At 43.3% G+C, this 21,449-nt stretch overlaps 1 long non-coding RNA gene across 1 annotated transcript in view; it reads right to left on the bottom strand.

The window, feature by feature from the left end:
• Positions 1-21,449, bottom strand: part of LOC132405023 (uncharacterized) — a 173,463-nt gene that overhangs the window by 135,872 nt on the left and 16,142 nt on the right. The window contains exon 2 of the long non-coding RNA XR_009515735.1: positions 9,920-9,974. This is a non-coding gene — a long non-coding RNA (uncharacterized LOC132405023). The remainder of the gene's footprint in view (positions 1-9,919; positions 9,975-21,449) is intronic.

Here is a 21,449-nt window from a genome sequence, read left to right as displayed (position 1 = left end):
AGGAGGTACAGGAGCTTGAAGACACACACTCAGCATTCTAAGGAACATGTTCTTCCCCTCCACCATCAGATTTCTGAATGTTCCATGAACCTTGTTGTGACTGTGATTAAAGTCACCAGGAGACAATGAAGCTGGTGTTACAAGACCATAAGATATAGGATCAGAATTAGGCTATTTGACCCATTGAGTCTGCTCTGCCATTTCATCATGGCTGAAGTCTTTATTTTGAAGTCTTTATTCAGCACACCAAGCTGGCACCATTAGAGATACTCTCAGTGAAAGCAAAGGGTAGCAGTGAATGGGTGTTTCTCGGACTGGCTGGAGGTGACTAGTGGGGTACCACAGGGCTCTGTATTGGGACCACAGCTCTTTACGATTTATGTCAATGATTTAGATGAGGGCATTGGAAACTATATCAGCAAGTTTGCTGACGATACTAAACTGGGTGGCAGTGTGACATGCGAAGAGGACGTTAGGAGAATACAGGGAGACTTGGATAGGCTGGGTGAGTGGGCAGATACTTGGCAGATGTCATTCAATGTGAATAAATGTGAAGTTATCCACTTTGGAAGCAGGAACAAGAGGGCAGAGTATTGTCTGAACGGTGTAGAGTTAGGTAAGGGAGAAATGCAAAGAGACCTAGGAGTCCTAGTTCATCAGTCAATGAAGGTGAATGAGCAAGTGCAACAGGCAGTGAAGAGTGCAAATGGAATGTTGGCCTTTATTACAAGGGGAATTGAGTACAAGAGCAAGGATGTCCTTTTGCATTTGTACAGGGCCCTGGCGAGACCACACCTGGAATATTGTGTACAGTTTTGGTCTCCAGGTTTGAGGAAGGACATTCTGGCAATTGAGGAAGTGCAGCGTAGATTCACTAGGTTGATTTCTGGGATGGCAGGGCTGTCTTACGCAGAGAGATTGGAGAGATTGGGCTTGTACACACTGGAATTGAGGAGTTTGAGAGGGGATCTGATTGAAACGTTTAAGATAATTAAAGGATTTGATAGGATTGAGGCAGGAAAAATGTTCCAGATGTTGGGAGAGTCCAGTACCAGAGGGCATGGATTGAGAATAAGAGGTCAGTTATTTAAAACAGAGTTGAGGAAGAACTTCTTCTCCCAGAGAGTTGTGGAGGTGTGGAATGCACTGCCTCGGAAGACGGTGGAGGCCAATTCTCTGGATGCTTTCAAGAAGGAGCTAGATAGATATCTGATGGATAGGGGAATCAAGGGATATGGGGACAAGGCAGGGACTGGGTATTGATAGAGAATGATCAGCCATGATCTCAGAATGGCAGTGCAGACTCGAGGGGCCGAATGGTCTACTTCTGCACCTATTGTCTATTGTCTATTGAAGACCTGCCTGACCCAATATTTCATGACATTTTTATATGCTGAAAATCAAATGTAATAGCAGGACAATTCTATAGTTACAATGCTTCCTTTGAATTACATATACAGTAATTTTCATATACCTAGATCTTCACACCAACATTTCAGACACCCAAAATAAATGTTAATCAACGCCATCGCTGGGCTGCGTTCATGCATCTGCAGACAGCTCAGGTCAATGGAGTGGTTCTTGGTTTGCGATCAACCCCAGTCCGCAATTCCAAGAACACCATTGTTCTGAGCTGCATTTTAAATTCAATCAGTAATCCACATTCAGATTTGAAGATTGGTTGTATTGAAATATTTGCTATATACCATAAATTCAGAATATGCCCTAACAAACCTATTTCACTATTTGATCTCTTTTTGCACTATTTATTTATTTTTTAAATATTTGCTATTGTAATTTATAGTAACTATTATGTCTTGCATTGGACTGCTGTTACAAAACAACCAATTTCACGGCATACATCAGTGATAATAAACCTGACTTAAGTATCTATTTATTTCTACCTTACAAAGAATCAAAGACTACTTCCACCATCTTTGAAAAAGGGAGTTTCAAACTCACAATTCCTGATTGCCAAAAAAATCTTTACTCTTCAAAGTTCAAAGTACATTTAACACCTATGTATGTATACTAAATATATCTTGAGATTTGTCTCCTTACAAGCAGCCACAAAACAAAGAAACCCAGTAGAACCCATTAAAAAAAGACTGTCAAACATGCAGAAAAAAATTGAGCAAATAATAAAAGCAAGCAAATAACATTCAGAACTGAAGTTCATGAAAGTGAGTCCCCAACCACAAAGCCAGTCATCACTGCAGCCAATCCAGGAGTCCAATAATTACAGGCCACAGCCTCAGCTCAGCACAGACATCCCTCACCTCCGGCCCAACACCATGGCCCTTTCAGTCTGCCCGGCTTAAATTGGCAGAACAGCAGGTCATTCCTTGCTCTCAAACCCAGGCCCTGCCACTCTGAAACACCCTCGGGCCCATGTCTTGCCACCTCGATTCAGTCCATACCCAACCTTTATAATGCAGCCTGGCACAGAAGTCCGTCAAACCTCGGCCTTAGGCCCAGACTCCACCACCCTGACTTGAACAGGCAATTGCATTTTTTTTTAAATGGTGACATAGTTCTAGATTCTCCTGCAGTAGAAAGTGTAGTTTGCACATCCTAGCCAAACTCCTCAGAATCATATTCTTAGCAGTATGCCAAGTTTTTAGTAAAACCAACCTCTCTAGCTGGAACTTAATTTTAAGAATAGCTATAGAAGTCTATGTACCAGACCCAACCTCACCATCAAGCCTGCAGATAAGGGCAGTGCTGTTGTAGTCTGGTGTACTGGCCTCTACTTTGCTGGGGACAGATGACAGCATTAAGATGCCTCCTCACACTTACTTCTCAAACAGGACCCCACTCATCATTTCCCACACCATAACCAACCTCATTGACTATGGAGATCTCCCATTACGGGGAGAGGGAAGGAAATTAGGGCTGAGAGGGAAATGGATCAGCCATGATGAAATGGTGGAGTAGATGTGATGGGCCAAATGGCCTAACCCTACTCCTATATCATATGGTTTTACTACTGCGACCAATATCATAGTTCCTGTACCCTGTATTGTTCGTTTCTACCTCCTGCTCAAAATGCACACAGCTAACTCTCTGTTGTCACAGCTCGGTTTTAATTTTTTTTGTGTGGCGGTTGTGGGGCTGGTTTTGGGACAAAGAGGGGAGTTAGTATCAGGTTAGGGTTTAGGTACAGAGATGCGAGGCAGTTAGAGGATATGTAAGATATAGAAACCGAATTAGGCTGCTCCACCATTCCATCACTGCTGATCCATTTTATTTCCCATTTCATTTCTCAACCCCAATCTCCTACCTTCTCCCCATATCCCTTCATTCCCTGACCAATCAAGAATCAACCTCTGCCTTAAATGTATGTAAAAGACTTGGCCTACACAGCTGCCTGTGGCAACAAATTCCACTAATTCCCTGGCTGAAGAAATTCCTCCTCAGCTCTGTTCTAAAAGGATGCCTATCTATTCTGAGGCTGTGTCCTCTGGTCCTAGACCCTCTCAGCATGGGAAGCATCTTTTCCACATCCCCTCTGTTGAGGCCTTTCACCATTCAATAGGTTTCATGAGATCACCCTTCATTCTTCTGAATTCCAGTGAATGCAGGCCCAGAGCCATCAAACGCTCTTCATATGACAAAGTGAATGGTAAGTCTCCACTCCCCAGTCAAAAGCCCGCGATGGAGACATGGGCCATTGGCAGGATGTCCGGCTAGATATCAGGTCAGCAAACATGCATGGACAAAATCCAATTCCCCCACCCCCAGTGTCAGCAGGTTGTTGGCCAGTTCAGGATTTGGAGTACTGTGCAAGCAGGAGGTACCAAGATCTTTTGTGTTCCTGAAACCAGAGTTTGAGGCCTAGTGTTAGAAGTCCCACCACTGGCGACTCCGGAGTTCAAGACCTGGCGCTCAGAATCAGCAGGTTCTAGGTTTGATACTGAAGACGAAGTGTGAGGGTCAAACAAGAAGTCTGGAAGTTGAGACACATTGTCTGGAGCCCATGGTTTGCAAGTCCACTCAGGTTGTCAAAACCCAATGTCCACATTTCCAAGTTTGAATCCAAGTCCACTGGAGGCTGGAGTCCAAATATGACAGCATGTCCTTGGGTTAGAGGACTGTTCGTGCACGTGGGTGTGAAGGAGGAACAGGGATTTGATTTACTGTTGTTACTTTGTTGCTTGTTGTGTTCAGTTTTGTTGCCTCTGTGTTCTACCAAGAATTGTGAATATGCTATGTTGACGCCGGAACGTCTGGTGATATTTATGGGGTGCCCCAGCACATCCTTGGGATGTGTTGGTTGTTAACACAAATGGTACTCTGTCCTTCAATGTTCACTTGATAAACAATCTTGATCTAGAATGAAGGGTCTCAATCAGGAAACTGACCCTTTCCCTACAAAAGTGACTATATAAAGACATAGGAGCAGAATTAGGCCATTCGGCCCTTCATCTGCACCGCCATTTGATCACTGCAGCTGATTCAGGGGCCTGTTAGTTAAAGGCCACCGCCTCAGGCCTGTCGCTTGCCTCTGGCCCTGACACCCTGATCTCTTCAATCATCCAATCCTCAGGTTGCTCCTCACTGAATAGGAAGCCGGAAGATCCATTTATGTGAACCTGTCTGTAAATAAAAACCTAGCCTGGGAAACTCTCCCCATAACACAGGCCTTCTAGTTCTGGCAACATCCGTATCTGAAAAAATGAAGAGTTTTGAAAGAGAAAAGAGTCCATATTCAGAAAGCAGATACAAGATTATCACAGAACTACCTGAGAAAACAGGAAGAAAGTAACACTTCTGCCATGCATTGTGATGGTCTGGATCACAGTGTCCGGAAAGGTGTGGAAACAGACTTATTAACACTCTCAAAAGGGGATTGGATTAGGCTTGAAAGAGAAAATAAATATAGGAATAGCAGATTGTACAAACAATGGAACTGATTGGACAGAACTGTCTACTCTGATATGACCCCCCTCCCCACTGAAATTTGTCATTTTCATTGTTGGGTAAAGAAACAAAAGAGGCAGAGAAACAAAGAACGTAAAAGTTTGAGAAGAGATTTGATAGAGGTAGACGAAATTATGAGGGGTATGGATAGGGTAAATGTAAGCAGGCTTTTCCACTGACTACAACTAGAGGTCATGGATTAAGTGCAAAAGTTTAAGGGGAAACTTCTTTGCTCAAAGGGTTGTGAGAGTTTGGTATCAGCTGCTAGTGCAAGTGGTGCATGCGAGCTCAATTTCAACATTTAAGAGAAGTTTGAATATGCACATGGACGGTAGGGGGATGGAGAGCTATGGTCCAGGTGCAGATCAATGGGAGAGGCAGTTTAAATGGTTATGCATTGACTAGATGGGCTGAAGGGCCTGTTTCTGTGCTGTACTTTTCTATGACTCTGACTGTAAAGACAAAAACAGTTTAAATTAAAATGTGATTAATCAGAACTTTGTGTTGTACTGCACTAAAGCATGAAAACTCTTTTAGCTCTTTCGATCGTTTACAAATTTCAGAAAGCTGCAATGCAACTTCAGAAGGTTTGGTTAAGATAATGTCCTTTGTGACTCCGTATTTGGGGTGTATAGGGTGTCCAGGGAGGGGTAGCACCTCTGGTGAAGGGACTTGTGTCCATTCCAGGACAGCCCACTCACCTTTGGTCCCCACTGGATAATCAGTTCTCACCTGTAGCTTTAACAGATGGGCTAAAGCAGGCGAGGGTAGCCTGTGGTTTCATTACGCTGTGAGATAGGGGCAAGCCTGTCCTAGTGGCTACAGCGGACTGGGAGGATGAGATCTACAGGGAGATCCAACGGCAGGAAGCCAGATCTGTAACACTCCATGGAAAGCTGGACCTGGATTTCTGAGGTCGAGAAGTGGAATTGGCCCAGTACAATGGCTTTTCCATTTTAAAACAACTCTCACACAGGTCTCCTGTCACTGTTGGACGCAATGGACAACCACTATACCACTATACTATAATACAGCATAACCTTTCCAGCAGCAGCAGTAAGACTGCTGTCTGTAAGGAGTCTGTACATTTTCCCTGTGAACGTGTGTGTGCCCCTGGGTGCTCTAGTTACCTCCCATACTCAAAAATGTATGGGTTAGCATTAGTGAGTTGTGGGCATGTTATGTTGGTGCCGGAAATAAATTGGTGACCATAGTGGGCTGCCTAGCACAATCCTCATTGATTTGATTTGATTTGATGCAAAATTTTTTGTCATTTTAATGTATATATGATTGACAAATCTAATCTTTTAAATCTACAAGAGCCAATCTGATAAAGAAATAATTACGTGATGAAGCAACCAGATTGTTTTTCATCATTCTCTCTAAAATGGTCAGGAAATTAGAGAGGCTGTAATGACAGGCAAAGATTCTAAATGAGCCTTATCACAGAAACAGTTCGATGGAGATTGGCAATGATCACATTGTGGAGAGTCACAGAACACCACAACACAGAAACAGACCCTTCAGCCCATCTAGTCCATGTGAATTGTTAATCTGTCTAATCTCATTGACCTGATCCTGGACCATAGCCTCCGTACCTCTCCCATTCATGTACTTAATTTAATTAAATGTTGCAATTGAACCTGCAAGCACCAATTTTACTAGCAGTTCAGTCCACACTCTCACCACCCTCTCATGAAGTTCTCCTTCATGTTTCCCTTAAGCATTTCACTTTTCACATTTAACCCATGACCTCTAGTTCTAGTCACACCCGTTAGTGGTAAAAACCTGCTTGCATTTACACTATCTATACCCCTCATAATTTTGTATACCTCTATCAAATCTCCCTCAGTCTTCTGTGTTCCTAGGATTAAAGTCCTAACCAATTCTATCTTTCCTTAAAACTCATGTTCTTCAGTTCTGACAACATTCTTGTAAATTTTCTCTGTACTCTTTCAACCTCATTTACATCATTCCTGTAGGTAGGTGACCAAAACTGCACACTATACTCCAAATTAGGCCACACCAATATCTTATACAACTTCAACATAATATCCCAACTCAATACTTACATCTATGAAGACCAATGTGCCAGAAGCTCTTGTTGCGATACTATCTACCTGTGATGCCATTGTCAAGGAATCATTTATCTGAATTCCCAGATCCTTCTATTCTACGACATTCCTTAGTACCCTACTATTTACTGTGTGAAACACCCTTTGGTTTGTCTCCTAAAGAGCAACACATCACACCTGTCTGCATCAAATTCATCTGCTATTTTTCAGCCCATTTTTCCAAATGGTCCAGAGGTAGAAGGTTGCGATTGCATTTTAAATTTGTTGGACTTCCTTGAATATTGATCACACAGAATTTAATCTGTGTTTTAATTCTCCAGTACACTGATAAAGGAAAACCCAAAGATGTATTCAGATGCATCCATTGAGTCTACTCCACCATTCAATCATGATTGATCCTTTATTCTCCCCTCCTCAGCCCCACTCCCCGGCCTTCTTCCTGTAACCTTTGATGCTGTGGTCAATCAAGAATCTATTAATCTCCGTCTTAAGTACAACCAACAACCTGGCCTCCATAGCTGCCTCTGGTAACAAATTCCAAAAATTAGCCACCCTCCAGCTGAAGAAATTTCTCCTCATCTCACTTTTAAGAGGACACCCTTCTATCCTGAGGTTGTGCCCGCTTGTCCTTGACTCCCCCTCCATGGGAAACATCCTTTTCACATCTACTCTCATCAAATGGTTTCAATGAGATCTCCCCTCATCCTTCTAAATTCCAGCAATTACAGGCCCAAAGCCATCAAATGTTCCTCTTATGATAACCCTTTCACTCCTAGAATCATCCTTGTGAACCTCCTCTGTACCCTCTCCAAAACTAGCTCATCTTTCCTTAGATGAGGAGTCCAAAACTGTTTACAATACACATGGTGAGGCCACACCAGTGCCTTATAAAGCCTCAACAGTATATCCCTGTTCTTATGTTCTAGTCCTCTTGAAATGAATGCCAGTTCTAACAGCAAGTTAACCTTTAGGGTGTTCTGCACAAGGACTCCCAAATGTCTTTGCATCTCAGACTTTTGGATTTTCTTCTTATTGAGAAAATAGTTTCACATTTGTTTCTTCTACCAAAGTACATGACCATGTATTTTCCAACATTGTATTTCATTTGCCACTTACTTGCCCATTCTTCTACTCTGTCCAAGTCCTTTTGCAGCCTTCCTGTTTTCTCAGCACTACCTGCCCTCCACCAATCTTCGTATCATCTACAAACTTGACAACAAAGCCATCTATTCCATCACCAAAATCATTGATATACAACATAAAAAGTGGTCCCAACACTGACCCCTGCAGAACACTACAAACCAACAAGAAATGGATACTTTTAGTCCCACTCACTGCCTCCTACCAATCAGCTAAAGCTCTAACCATGCTAATACCTTTCATGTAATATCATGGGTTCTGAACTTGGTAAGCAGCCTCATGTGTGGCATCATGTCAAATGCCTTCTGGAAATCCAAATATACAATATCGACTACACTCCCTTTATCTATCCTTGTAATCGCCTCAAAAAATTCCAAAAGGTTCGTCAGGCAAGATTTTCCCTTCAGGAAACCATGCTGACTTTGTCCTATCTTGTTCAATGTCACCAAGTACTATATAACTTAATCCTTAACAATTCAGCATCTTCCCAACCACTGAGATCAGGATAACTGTCATTTAGTTCATCTACCATCTCCTTATCCACATTATTATTTCTCTGGTCTCATTTTCTATCACTCCCATCTCTCTTTTATTTTTTCTATACTTGAAAAAGCTTTTACTATCCACCTTGATATTGTTTGCTAGCTTGCTCTTACATTTCATCTTTTCACTTCTAATAATTCTTTTTAAGCAGCTTTCTGTACAATTTAAAAGCTTCTTAATCCTCTACCTTCATGCTAATTTTTAGTTTGTTGTATGCCCTCTCTTTTGTTTTTTCATTGGTTTTGACTTCCCTTGTCAGCCACTGTTGCACTATTTTACCATCTGGGTATGTCTTTGTTTTTGGAATACCCCACACCTTCCTTATTTTTTCTAGAAACTCAAGTCATTGCTGCTCTGCTGTCATCCCTGCCAGTATCTCCTTCCAAGTTACTTTGCCCAACTCATCTCTCATACCACCGTAATTTCCTTTATTCCACTGAAATACTGCAACAGACTTTACTTTCTCCCGACAACATTTCAAGTTGAACTCATCTTGTGATCATGTGATCACCGGCTCCTCAGGGTTCCTTTACCTTAAGCTCCTTAATCACCTCCAATTCATTACATTACATCCAATTCAGTATAGCTTATCCCCTAGTAGGCTCTGGGAGATGGAAAACTCTGATCTCAAACCTCCACTGCCTTGTAGCTATACCCACTCATGGGGAAGGCTTCAGGAATAAACCCCAAGGGAAAAATACAGTGCTGAAATCCCTAAGGCAGTTCTACGTTGAGTTCAACACTATCTGACAACTCCTGCAACACTGCTGGTAGCAAACTGGTAGAATCCTTTTGATTCACCAGTTGCTTGGCAAGGTGGAGCTTGTTACATGGGCAGCAGCTTGTTCTCCATATCATAGTGTCCAGGCTTACATACTGAACGTAGACAGCTAGGACGCAACATCCCTGACTGACCAAGGCCTCACTCAGTCTAGGTTTTCAGTCTAGTTAGCCAGTCTATTTTAGTCTATGCTCATTTTGCATTTCTGGTTTTTAAAAGCACATTTTGAAATCTGCAGCTGCAGGAAATCCAGAGCAACACACACAAAATGCTGGAGGAACTCAACAAGTCAGGCAGCATCTATGGCAAAGAGTAAACAGTTGACATTTGGGCCAAGACACTTCATCAGGACTGGAAAGGAATGGGAGAAGTCACCTTCTTACTCCAGCACTTTGTGTGTGTTGGCTTCCAATTAGGAGAAAGGATTAGAATGAAAATAAAGGTGCTAACGCCTTACCTTATGTCAACGTCTGGAATATCTTGCTGGAGACATTGTCAAAGACAGGCAATTCCTACAGAGGATACCAGGAAAGATTAGCTTTAGTTGTCACTTGTACATTCAAACAGACGGTGAGGACCGATGTTTGCGTCAATAGCTAACACAGTCTGAGGATTATGCTGCCAGCAGCCCACAAGCACCGCCATGTTTCTGGCACCAACATACCATACCTGAAACTCACTAACCCTAACCCATATGTCATTGGACTGTGGGAGGAAACCAGAGCACCCTGAGGAAACCCATGAGATCATGGGGAGAACGTATAAACTCCTTACAGACAGCGGTGGGGGTTGAACCCCAATCTCTGATCACTGACACTGACATGACTAAAGGAATTATATTTATGAATCTCTCTCCATCTCCCATAAAACACAAGCCCAAGACCAACCTTATTGTCCCTCACGAAGAAAACCTCCCACTAATTGGATGGCACACACTCCACGTCGTCCCTTATCTTCAACAATAGCCCAAAAAAATGAAATATCTACAGCATAACAGTAAAGATGTGAACCAGGGCATTACAGTATCATTGTTGAGTTGTGTAAGCTGGTTTAGTGTTCAGTATGTAGTCACATTTTCACTGAATCCAGCCATGCGCTTAAACTTCCAGTTTAAGATGATGCTACCAGACACATGTTACAGCTCACTGGTAATTCAAAAGGCAAAAAAAAAATTGACTAAAACATTACTAATAACACCTTTTCTGAAGTAAATTATGGTAAACTATCACTGCAAACAACGAAGAGATGAGTGAAGGCAAAGTGAATTCGAAGGATGAACCGTGCTGGTATGTCACAGAATCGATGCAGATGAAGTGAGCCATTCAGCGAGGAGAAGTCAAGGAAAAGGATTTTCAAGGCATGTACAACTGGCCCAGGTGCAAGGTTGGATCACTCTGGGTTCTGAGTCGATTTGGAAAAATCAGGAGCGGCTTCAGACTGGGCAGTGAAATCTGGGCCTGGAGCGAGTCACCGGACGGCGTGGTCTAGGCCTGGAGCCTTCCACTGCAGCAGAGCCCAGGTCCTAGTGTGAGGTACAATATTGTTTGGACAATTTAAATGCTGGCCCAGACAAATTGGAAAGACTGGGTGTCAGGATCAGAGGCGAGAACCAATTTCACTCACTCTCCCATGATATTCAGTCCGCTCCATGGCTCTGAGGTTATGAAGACAGCTGTGCTTCATGCCTGCTAATATGATGAACTGATACTGAGGCTTTGGTCCCTCTCCAGGCTGCTCCAGGATTCAGATCTAAGGACTTATTTTGGTTCAGAATGTTGTTGTCCTCTTTCTCTGCACATTGGGTGTTGGTCTTTATTTTATTTTTGTTATTGGGTTCTTTCAGGTTTCTTACTTTGTGGCTGCCTGTGATCAAACAAATTTCAAGGTTTTATAATTTATCCATTCTTTGTTAATAAATGTACTTTGAAAACCAACTTCCTGAATCTGCCTCGTCAAGCCTATCTCATCTCGGCACTCTTACAAATGGCTTGGCAAGTGTACCATTTCTACTCTGTTTTTACACATCTTACATCTCCAGCTATCCATCCATTAGCCCAACTTCCATCATCACTGAGGCCTCAAGAGGGTAGCATCCATCTCCAAGGACCCACACAACCCAGGCCATACCATCTTCTCTCTGCTCCCATCAGGGAGGAGGTACAGAAGCCTGAAGAACCACATTCAAAGTTTTAGGAATAGCTTCTTCCCCCCTGCCACCAGATTTTTTAAATGGTCCTTGACACCAGAAACACTACCTCATGATTCCTTTTGTTTTGCATTATTTGTTCATTTGGTTTGTAATCTGTGATGATCTGTTCATGTTTTTGCACAAAACAATAAATTTCATGCTTCATAAGACAGTGATGCTAATTTTGATGCTGAACACATCCCTTCGACATACCTAACTCTCCAGTAAGTTGTCCATTCCTATCACTAAATACTTAAGGATTTTTCAATATTTAACTCACCCTCGTGCGTTGCTTCTTGTCATTTATCACACACCTCCATTGTAGTGTTCACACACACACACACACACACACACACACACACACACACACACACACACACACACACACACACACACACACACACACACACACACACACACACACCTACCTTTCTGCACAAAGGTCTTCTAGCCGCACTATCCTTTCAAGTACAGGCTGGTGAGCATGATAATCGCATGATAATCAGTAGTGGGAAAGTCATTGGAAATTATTCTAAGAGACTGGAAAGATGAGTATTTGGATAGAGGGATTGATTAGGGATAATCAGCATAGTTTTGTGTGGTAGGTTGCGTGTAACCAATCTTATAGAGTTTTGTGATGATGCTACAAGGAAAGTTAATGAAGGCAAGGCAGTGGATGATGTCTACATGTACTTCAGACTTCAATTTCAACTTTCAACAGAAGTGTACATGGATGGGAGGGCTATGATCCAGATGCAGGTCGATAGGACCAAGCAATTTAAATGGGTCAGCATGGACTGGATGGATCGATGGGCCTGCTTCTGTTCTGTAGTTTTCTATGACTCAAAGTACATTCTAACTTAAGACAATCTCTGCCTCAAATACACTCAATGACTTAGCCTCCACAGCCCTCTTAATAGCTCAGTTCAGACCTTTCAGATCCACTCCAAAACATCTCCTCTTCTTGGATTTTACTGTCATTGAAGTGTTCCAACAGTCAGTAGTATTACTAGAGCCAGAATTTATTGCCTGAACAAGCTATCAAGTATTTACTTCAGGTTATCTCTTTAAGGCAGTGTTAACTGATGAATGTTCTGCAAAGGGTTCTAGACTCAACCAGGTCCATCATAGGCCCAGCCTCCAACACCATCGAGAACACCTTCCAGAAGTAACAAATTCCACTGACTCGCCAGCCTCTGGCTGAAGAAATTCCTTCTCATTTCAGTTTAATTTCAACACTGTGACATTAGATCCTACGTTCTCCAACCACTGGAAACATCCTCTCCCAACTTTCACCAATTCACGTCTTTTAGTATCCAATAGGGTTTCATCCTTCCAAACTCTGAGGGCACAATGCTTTACAATACAGGTGACCCATGTTCATTTCCTGCCACTGCCTGAAAGGAGCTTATACGTTCTCCCCATAACCACATGGGTCTCCTCCACCTTCCTCGCACTAATTTACAGTCAGTGGGTTAATTGGTCATTTTCATTTGTCCCCTGCTTAAACTAGGATTAGATCTGGGCAGCATGGCGTGGAAGACCAGAAGGGCCTGTTCAACACTGTATTTCAATAAATCAATAAATAAGTAACAAAAAAATAAAATTTTAATCATTACAAGCCCATCCCGTTGCAGCTACATTAATGCCCCATTTACCACCATGATCCATCTTTGCATCCTGAGCCCAAAACAGGCTCCATACTCATTCAACACACACAAAATGCTGGTGGAACGCAGCAGGCCAGACAGCATCTATAGAAAGAATTACAGTCGACGTTTCTGGTCGAGACCCTTCGTCAGGACTAACGGAAAAAAGAGATAGTAAGAGATTTAAAAGTGGAAAGGGGAGGGGAGACCCAAAAAGACAGGAGAAGACAGGAGGGGGAGGGATGAAGTTAAGAGCTGGGACGTTGATTGGCAAAAGGGATACAGAGCTGGAAAAAGGGGAGTATCATAGGACAGAAGACCTTGGAAGAAAGAAAGGGGGAGGGAAACACCAGAGGAAGATAGAGAACAGGCAATGAGTTATTCTGAGAGGGACAGAGAGAAAGAAAAAAAATTTAAATAGGGATGGGGTAAGATGGGGAGGAAGGGCATTAACGGAAGTTAGAGAAATCAACGTTCATGCCATCAGGTTGGAGGCTACCCAGACAGAATATAAGGTGTTGTTCCTCCAACCTGAGTGTGGCCTCATCTTGACAATAGAGGAGACCCATTACTCTCTTACAATTCTCACCCATTCTCAGTTCCCAGATACAGCCTCTGCTTCTCCTTCTGACTTGCAATAGTGGTTGACCGTCCAACTTAAAGGTGCATTACCACTACCAACTGGACAGGAGTGTGGTATAGAGAGTTGGGAAATAAAACCCCTACTAGTTCTTTATCAAATGAAAACTAACTTGCCCCAAAAAGCCCTAGAAATTGTAAATAATGAAAGACAATATTGTGAATTAAAGTCACTTCCAAAACTCAAGTTTTTAAATAAAAACCCCCAAAGGTAGTAGTGAAGCCTGTATTTGCTTTCTTTAAACCTTATATGCTTCACGTTGTGATAGTATATGTTTAACTGTTTCATAATGATGACGAAACCTACACATTGCAGAGTAAAGATATAGTATGCCCATTTCTAAGTTGTGTGAATTCAATTCCTTCTGTCTTGTCTTGTCCCCTCCTCCCATCAACCCAACAGTTTTATGTATTCTGTAAAGGTGTCTCCTCTTGTGCCTATTATCCCAAAGTCTTTCCATAATTCCCTGATTCTTAACCCCCCCCCCCCATCAACCCCACAGCATCTGATTTGCCCCAGAAGCAGTCCCATTCACATTCCTGACCCTGCACCCAACAACACACCTGGTCCTGATCCAACTGACCACTACTGGATCCATTGCTATTTCATTGGTAAATTGGGACGGCCGGTGGTGTAGTGGCTTCAGCACTGGACTTTGAGGTGGATGGTCCGGAGTTCAAATCCAGCCGGTCCCACTCTGGGCAGCAGCAGTGCAGAAAAACGCCTGGCAATCTACTTCTCATCTCTTGCCGTGAAATCCCTATGGCAAACTACATTATCCATAGGGTTGCCATGAATCGATGAATCGAGAGAGGGAGAGACCATCACACGCACCTTCCTCCGGTAGCAGCAAGTGAAAGGCTGGTAGATGGCGCCCAACAACTGCTCACCTTCAGAACTCGCCTGGATCATTTCAATCTTCCTCACCACTTTAATCTGTGAGATCAGTGAGAAATTAAGTTGATCAGGTGCTCATGCCCCAACTGTAGGCTTCTTGGCGTACAGGCTGCATGCTTTCCCCAAAAGCTCACCAAACTCTCTCAGAGACAGCAGATTGCTCAATCAGCCCAGAAAGTAGATTACAGACTCCAACGGTAGCATAACCACATTTGAAAGAAAAAGACGTAAATGAAGTCGTTTCATGAACTATCTTGAGGATATCAACCTTGGTTGTGGTGTTCACTGGCGTTATTTTCCAAAATACCATTACTATTAGCAGGTGTGAACATCACAAGTAGCCTGTCCTGGTCTAACCACATTGAGGTGATGGTCACGGAAGCTCACCAATGCCTCTACTTTCTCAAGAGGCTGAAGAAATTTTGCATCTCATCTGTCGACACTTAACTGTTTTTATGGGTGCACCATAGAAAGCATCCTTTCTGGATGCAATGTGGCAAGGTATGGCAGTGGTGGACTTCAGGAATATGCAGGATGACCACTCCTAACTGCACATGAATGGTCCTCTGTGGAGAGAGTTAGAAGCACCAAGCTTCTGCGAGTGCAGATCGGGGATGATCTCACCCTGCCCAACAACACCACCTCTTTAGTCAAGAAATCACAGCAGTGTCTCCACTTCATAAGTAGATTGAGGTGAGCAAGAATCCCATCCCCATTCTAAACAATTTTTACAGGAGCACCATTGAAAGTGTCCTGATCCGCTACACCACCCTCTGGAATGGGAATCGCAAGGCATCTGACCGCAAGTCCCTATAAAGGGTTGTAAGGACTGCTGAGATGATTATGGGAGCCTCTCTTCCACCCATTAGAGATATTTGTTAGGAGCCCTCAATAATCTTTCCCATCTGTCCAACAATCTCTTTTATCCCCTACCATCAGGAAGGAGGTATCTTAACATTAGGACAAGGACAGTTAGGATGGGAAATAGTTTCTTCCCAGGCCATGAGATTACTGAAATCCCAGCCACTGTCCAGATCTCATCATGTATGAGGCGTCAGTAGTGTTATACTGTTTACTTTTTTAAATTATTTTATCATTTATGGAGACACCACGTGGAACAGAAAACTCCGGCCCTTTTGGTCACGCAGCCCAGCAATCCACTAATTTAATCCTAGCCAATCACGGGACAATTTACAATGAGCAATTAACCTACCAACCGGTACATCTTTGAGCCATGGGAGGAAACTAGAAGAGCCAGGGGAAACGGGGAGAACATACAAACTCCTTACAGACTGTGGGAGCAGTTGAACCCTGGTCACTGGTACCGTAAAGCATTGAATTTAGCACAACATCACCATGCTGCCCATTTAACTTGTGTCAGATATGCACTTTACTATGTGTTAATTTACTTTTGGTAATAGTACTTTATGTGTCATGTGTGTGAGTTGTATGTACTGTGTTGTACACACTGGGCCAGAGAAAGGTTGTTCTATTTGGCCATATATGTGTGTACAGTGCAATGACAATAAGCTGAACTTGAACTTAAACTTTGGAAATGAGGTTTTTAATAAGCAGAGGGGAGAAAGGGGAGGCCAGCCAAATGAGGCTAATCACCACTTTCCAGTATTGGTCTCCAGGTCAATATGACAAGATGCCACATATGAGACTGCTAAGCAAGATAAGAGCCCATGATATGACAAGAAAGGCACTGCATTGTGTAGAATATTGGTGGACTGTCAGGAGGCAAAGAGTAGAAATAAAGGGAGCCTTTTTTGGTTGGCTGCCAGAGACTCATAGTGTTCCACAGGGGTCTGTGTTGAGTCCAATGCTTCTCACGTTATACTTTAATTATCGGGATGATGGAATTGATGGCTTTGTGCCAAGTTAGCGGACAATAAAAAGATAGAGTGATAGGCAGCGTTAAGGAAGTAGGGTGTCTGTAGAAAGAGTTGGACAGAATGGGCAAAGAAGTGGCAGATGGAGTATAATGTGGAGAAGTGTATGGTCATGCACTTTAGTAGAAGGAATAGAGGGGTAGACTTTACCTCTTGTTTGGTGCTCAAGGGGGGCCTGATCTGGAGTATTGTATGCTGTTTTGGTCACAAACCTAAAGAAAAGATGTAAATAAGATTGAAAGAGCACAGAGAAAATTTACAAGGATGTTGTTAGGACTGGAAGACCTGAGTTATAAGGAAATTTTGAATAGGTCTGGACTTTATTCCTTGGAACACAGAAAATTGAGAGATTTGATAGAGGTATACAAAATTACAAGGGGTATAGACAGGGTAAATGCAAGCAGGTTTTTCCACTGAGGTTGGGTGGGATTATGACTAGAGGTCATGGGTTAAGGGTGAAAGGTGTAAAGTTTAAGGGGAACATAAGGAGAAACTTCTCCACTCAAAGGGTCATGAGAGTGTTGAATGAGCTGCCAGCACAAGTGGTACATGTGAGCTCGATTTGAACATTTAGGAGAATGTACATGGATAGCAGGGATATGGAGCACTATGGGCCAAGTACAGGCCAATGGGAGTAGACAGTTTAAATGATCCAGCACAAACTAGATGGACCAAAGGGCATATTTCTGTGCTGTACTTATTTATGACTCTACTTCCACCAGCAGTAGACATTGTGTCAATAAAATAACAAACATCTGAATATACAAACCAGCAGCAGGAAAAGGTCCTTTAGTCTCTCTATTTTAAAAGTGTTGGCACAATATCATGGGCTGAAGGATCTGTACTATGCTGTATTGCTCTCATGTTTTCCTGTACAGAGGTCCAGTGAAAAAGTTTGCTTTGCATGCCGATCAATTCATACAGATCAATTTACACGGATCAATTCACACATGCTGATCAATTGCATATCGATCAATTCATTACAACAGCGTAATGAGGTAGTACAAGGGAAAACAATTACGGAATGCAGAATAAAGTGATACAACTACAGGGAAAGTGCAGTTCAAGCAGACAATAAGGAGCAAGGTCACAATGAGGTAGATTAAAGCTTTAAAACTTTATTAAAGATTAGTTTTATTTAACACCTACATCAAAACATTGCGTCAAATCAAATCAGCTAGGGCTGTGCTGGGCAGACTTCAAATGGCACCACACTCCTGGTGACAACATAGCATGCCCACAACTTACTAACCCTAATCATACATCCCTGGAATGTGGGAGGAAGCAGGAGCACCCAGAGGAACCCCGAGCAGTTGTGCGTAGACCATTTGCACTGTCAAGAACCCATCTTATCGTACTAGGGCACTGGTCAATAATCTTATAACTGTAGGGTAGAAGTTGCCCTTAGGGAGTCAAGGGAAGGGGTAATACCTCTGACGCAGGGGCTTGTGGTATCCATTCTGGAACAGCTCACTCACCTTTGGGTTGCAGCAGACACTCAGCTCTCACCTGTGGCTCCAAGTAGCTGTTTGCATGGGACAGCAACCACGGGTGACTGCTGTCACAACACCCAGCACAACTCTTTGACAGGTGGGCTAAACCAGGTGAGGAAGCCAGTGTCCTCATACCCCAGTTGAGATAGAGGCATACCTGTCCTAAGACGTGGTCAGCTGCAGTAGACTTGGCAGATGAGATCCAATGGCCAGGAAGTTGGTTCTGCAAAAGTTTGTGGAACGCGAAGAGCATGACAAGGCACAGAAACGTTCTGCTCATCCACAGCAACTAAGGAAGAACGCTGTTCAAGATGACTAAGTGTATCACTCGGACTTCTGAGACCAAGAGAGTGGAACTGTCCCACTCTAAAAATCTCTCCCGCACAGGTTACCTTCAGAGATGCTGGACAACCTACCAGATGCTGACCTTGAACTTGGTAGCATGTGCTTTCAAGATTTGTATCTTCTGCCCAATGGGAGGGGTAAGATGAGAGAATGTCAGGGTGGATTGGGTCTTCGATGATGCTGGCTGCTTTACTGAGGCAGTGAGGAGTGTAGACAGAGTCCATGGAGGGGAGGCTGAGCAGTAGCCATACCAGGCTGTGATGCATCCAGATAAGCTGCTTTCCATTGGTAGGGGTCACAAGGGACATAATACATTTCTTTAGCCTTCCGACAATATAGTCTCTCGGCAATGGCAATGTTCAATCCAGGAACTCTCAATCCTCTCAACATCAATACAGCTGATGAGGACAGGAGCATGGTCACTCCCTGAAGTAAATGACCGCCAATCTGATGGCATGATCATCCAGTAAAGTGTCTCTTTTCCCAATCCCACTTTTTCATTTCCACACTCTGACCCCCTCATACCTCTTCTCTTCACACCTGCCAGTCATCTTGTTCTGGTGCCCCCCTCACCCCTTTCTTCCATAGTCCATTCTCCTATCAATTTCCTTCTTCTCCAGCTCTCTACCATTTCCACCTATCACCTCACCACCCCCCCCCATCACCCTCACTTCACCTATCCCCTTCTAGCTTGTACTCCTTCACTCCCCACCTCCCACCTTCCTATTCTGCTTTCTTCCCCCATCCTTTCCACGCCAAATGAAGGGTCACAGACCGAAATGTCAACTCTTTATTCCTCTCCATAGGTGCTACCTGTTGAGTTCCTACAGCATTTTGTGTGGGTTGTTCTGGATTTCCAGCATCTGCAGCTCTCTGTATTGTTGAGGGAAAGATTGTTAGCTTGACACCACATCACTAGGCTCTCATTTTTTCTTTCAGTATACTGACCTTCCAGTAATTTTTTCCTTCCCTCTTCCACTCTGGCTTCTTACCTTTTCCTCCTCACCTGCCTTCTCACTTCACCTCTCCTTCCCTTTCTCCCATGGTCCACTGTAAACTCCTATCAGATTCCTTCCTCTCCAACTCTTTACCTTCCCCACCCACCTGGCTTCACCCATCACCTTCTCACTTATGCTTGTACTCCTCCTCTCCCCCCCACACTCTTTTATTCTGGCATCTCCCCCCTTTCCTTCAGTCAGGATGAAGGGTCTTGGCCTGAAACATCAACTGTTTATCCATTTCCATAGATGCTGCCTGGCCTGCTGAGTTCCTCCAGCACTTTGAGATGATGTGCTCAAAGCTCAAAGTAAATTTACCACATATTGCCTTGAAATTCGTTATCTTGTATGCATTTACAGGAAAGTAAGGGCCAACTCTGCACTATATCGCTAATAAATAAACAAAATCAGTCGATCAGGCAAACATTCCACTGGTGTCAAAATATCAGAGAAATTAATCACTCCTGATGAAGGTTCTTGGCCTGAAAAGTCAACTGCTTATTCACTTCCATGATCGCTGCCTGACCTTCTGAGTCCCTACAGCATTTTGTGTGTTTTGTTCTGGGATTCCAGAATCTGCAGACTTTCTTATGTTTATAATAAGCATGACTATTAATTTTATATCTCTTGAAATGAATGTTTTTCCTTCATTGACAATAATAGAAATCTTCAAGATAAAGCAAGACAACTACACACACGCATGCACACGCACACACACACACACACACACACACACACACACACACACGCACACGCACACACACACACACACACACACACTCATACTAAATACAGACATGTATGTGGACACATACTGATTCACATGCACATCAAAACAAACAGTCCACCCAAGGATGAGATGGGAGTAGCCACATATTTTGATGCCAGCACAGCATGTTCCACTAAACAATACAAACAGCAACAACAAAACAAGACCATTTCCCTCCTTCTCATCTATTACATAAGAACATAAGAAATAGGAGCAGGAGTAGGCCATCTGGCCCATCAAGCCTTCCCCGCCATTCAATAAGATCATGCCAGATCTGTCTGTAAAGTCAGCTCCATCTACCTGCCTTTTCCCCCACACAAAGTCCCCACATACATACACATAAAGTCCTCAATCCCCAGTACAGCTAGCTTCTAGGTCTCTTCTCCCCAAGTCCTCAGACTTCAGGCCTCCAACTTCAGGCTTCACCACATGACATCAATCACAGGTTGGACCTTCAATCCTTGACTTCCAGATTCTCATAGACCTCTAGCCCCATTGACCTTGGACCACATGAATCCTTTGGATCCTCATAATTCCTTCAGGCCTCCACCTTCAGTCTTTGCCCTTAAAGCTTCTCCCTCCTGACTCGCTGTGCTCTAGGCGTTGACCTTCAACTTTGCCCTCTGGACATTGCCACTTTTGACCTTCAGGCCTCTACCTCCAGACTTGCACAGACATACAACCACAGTGAACTTGAAGGGTCATCCTGGCCACACACAGAGACAGAGATCTTGCATGTACATTATCCCTCACCTCCCCTTTCCTCACACTCACCCAGCCTGTTCCTCGTGCTAAAGCAGGATCATTATGGAAACTCATTACATCCCAGCACAAACAAGCTTGTTTGTCGATTCGGTGTCAAGCGAAAAACTAAATAATGACTGTTTATGCCCCAGAGTAAACAACTCTCCCAAGATGAAATTATAACTCTTGACACTTAAACTGGTGAAAACTGGTTTCACTCTGAGAAACTTGGAGAAATCAAAAATCAATGCCTAAATGGCCTTAGGGGGAGCCTTGCTAGGAAATCTAATTGTTTTCTAATGCATTTGAGTAATAGGATTACAGTGGGCTTGAGGCTGGCAAGTTAAAAAAAACAATATAAAGGAGAGG

This window comes from Hypanus sabinus, chromosome 14, assembly GCF_030144855.1.
Source record: "Hypanus sabinus isolate sHypSab1 chromosome 14, sHypSab1.hap1, whole genome shotgun sequence".
NCBI classification, from domain to species: domain Eukaryota; kingdom Metazoa; phylum Chordata; class Chondrichthyes; order Myliobatiformes; family Dasyatidae; genus Hypanus; species Hypanus sabinus.
This window is presented reverse-complemented; position numbering and strand designations above follow the sequence as displayed.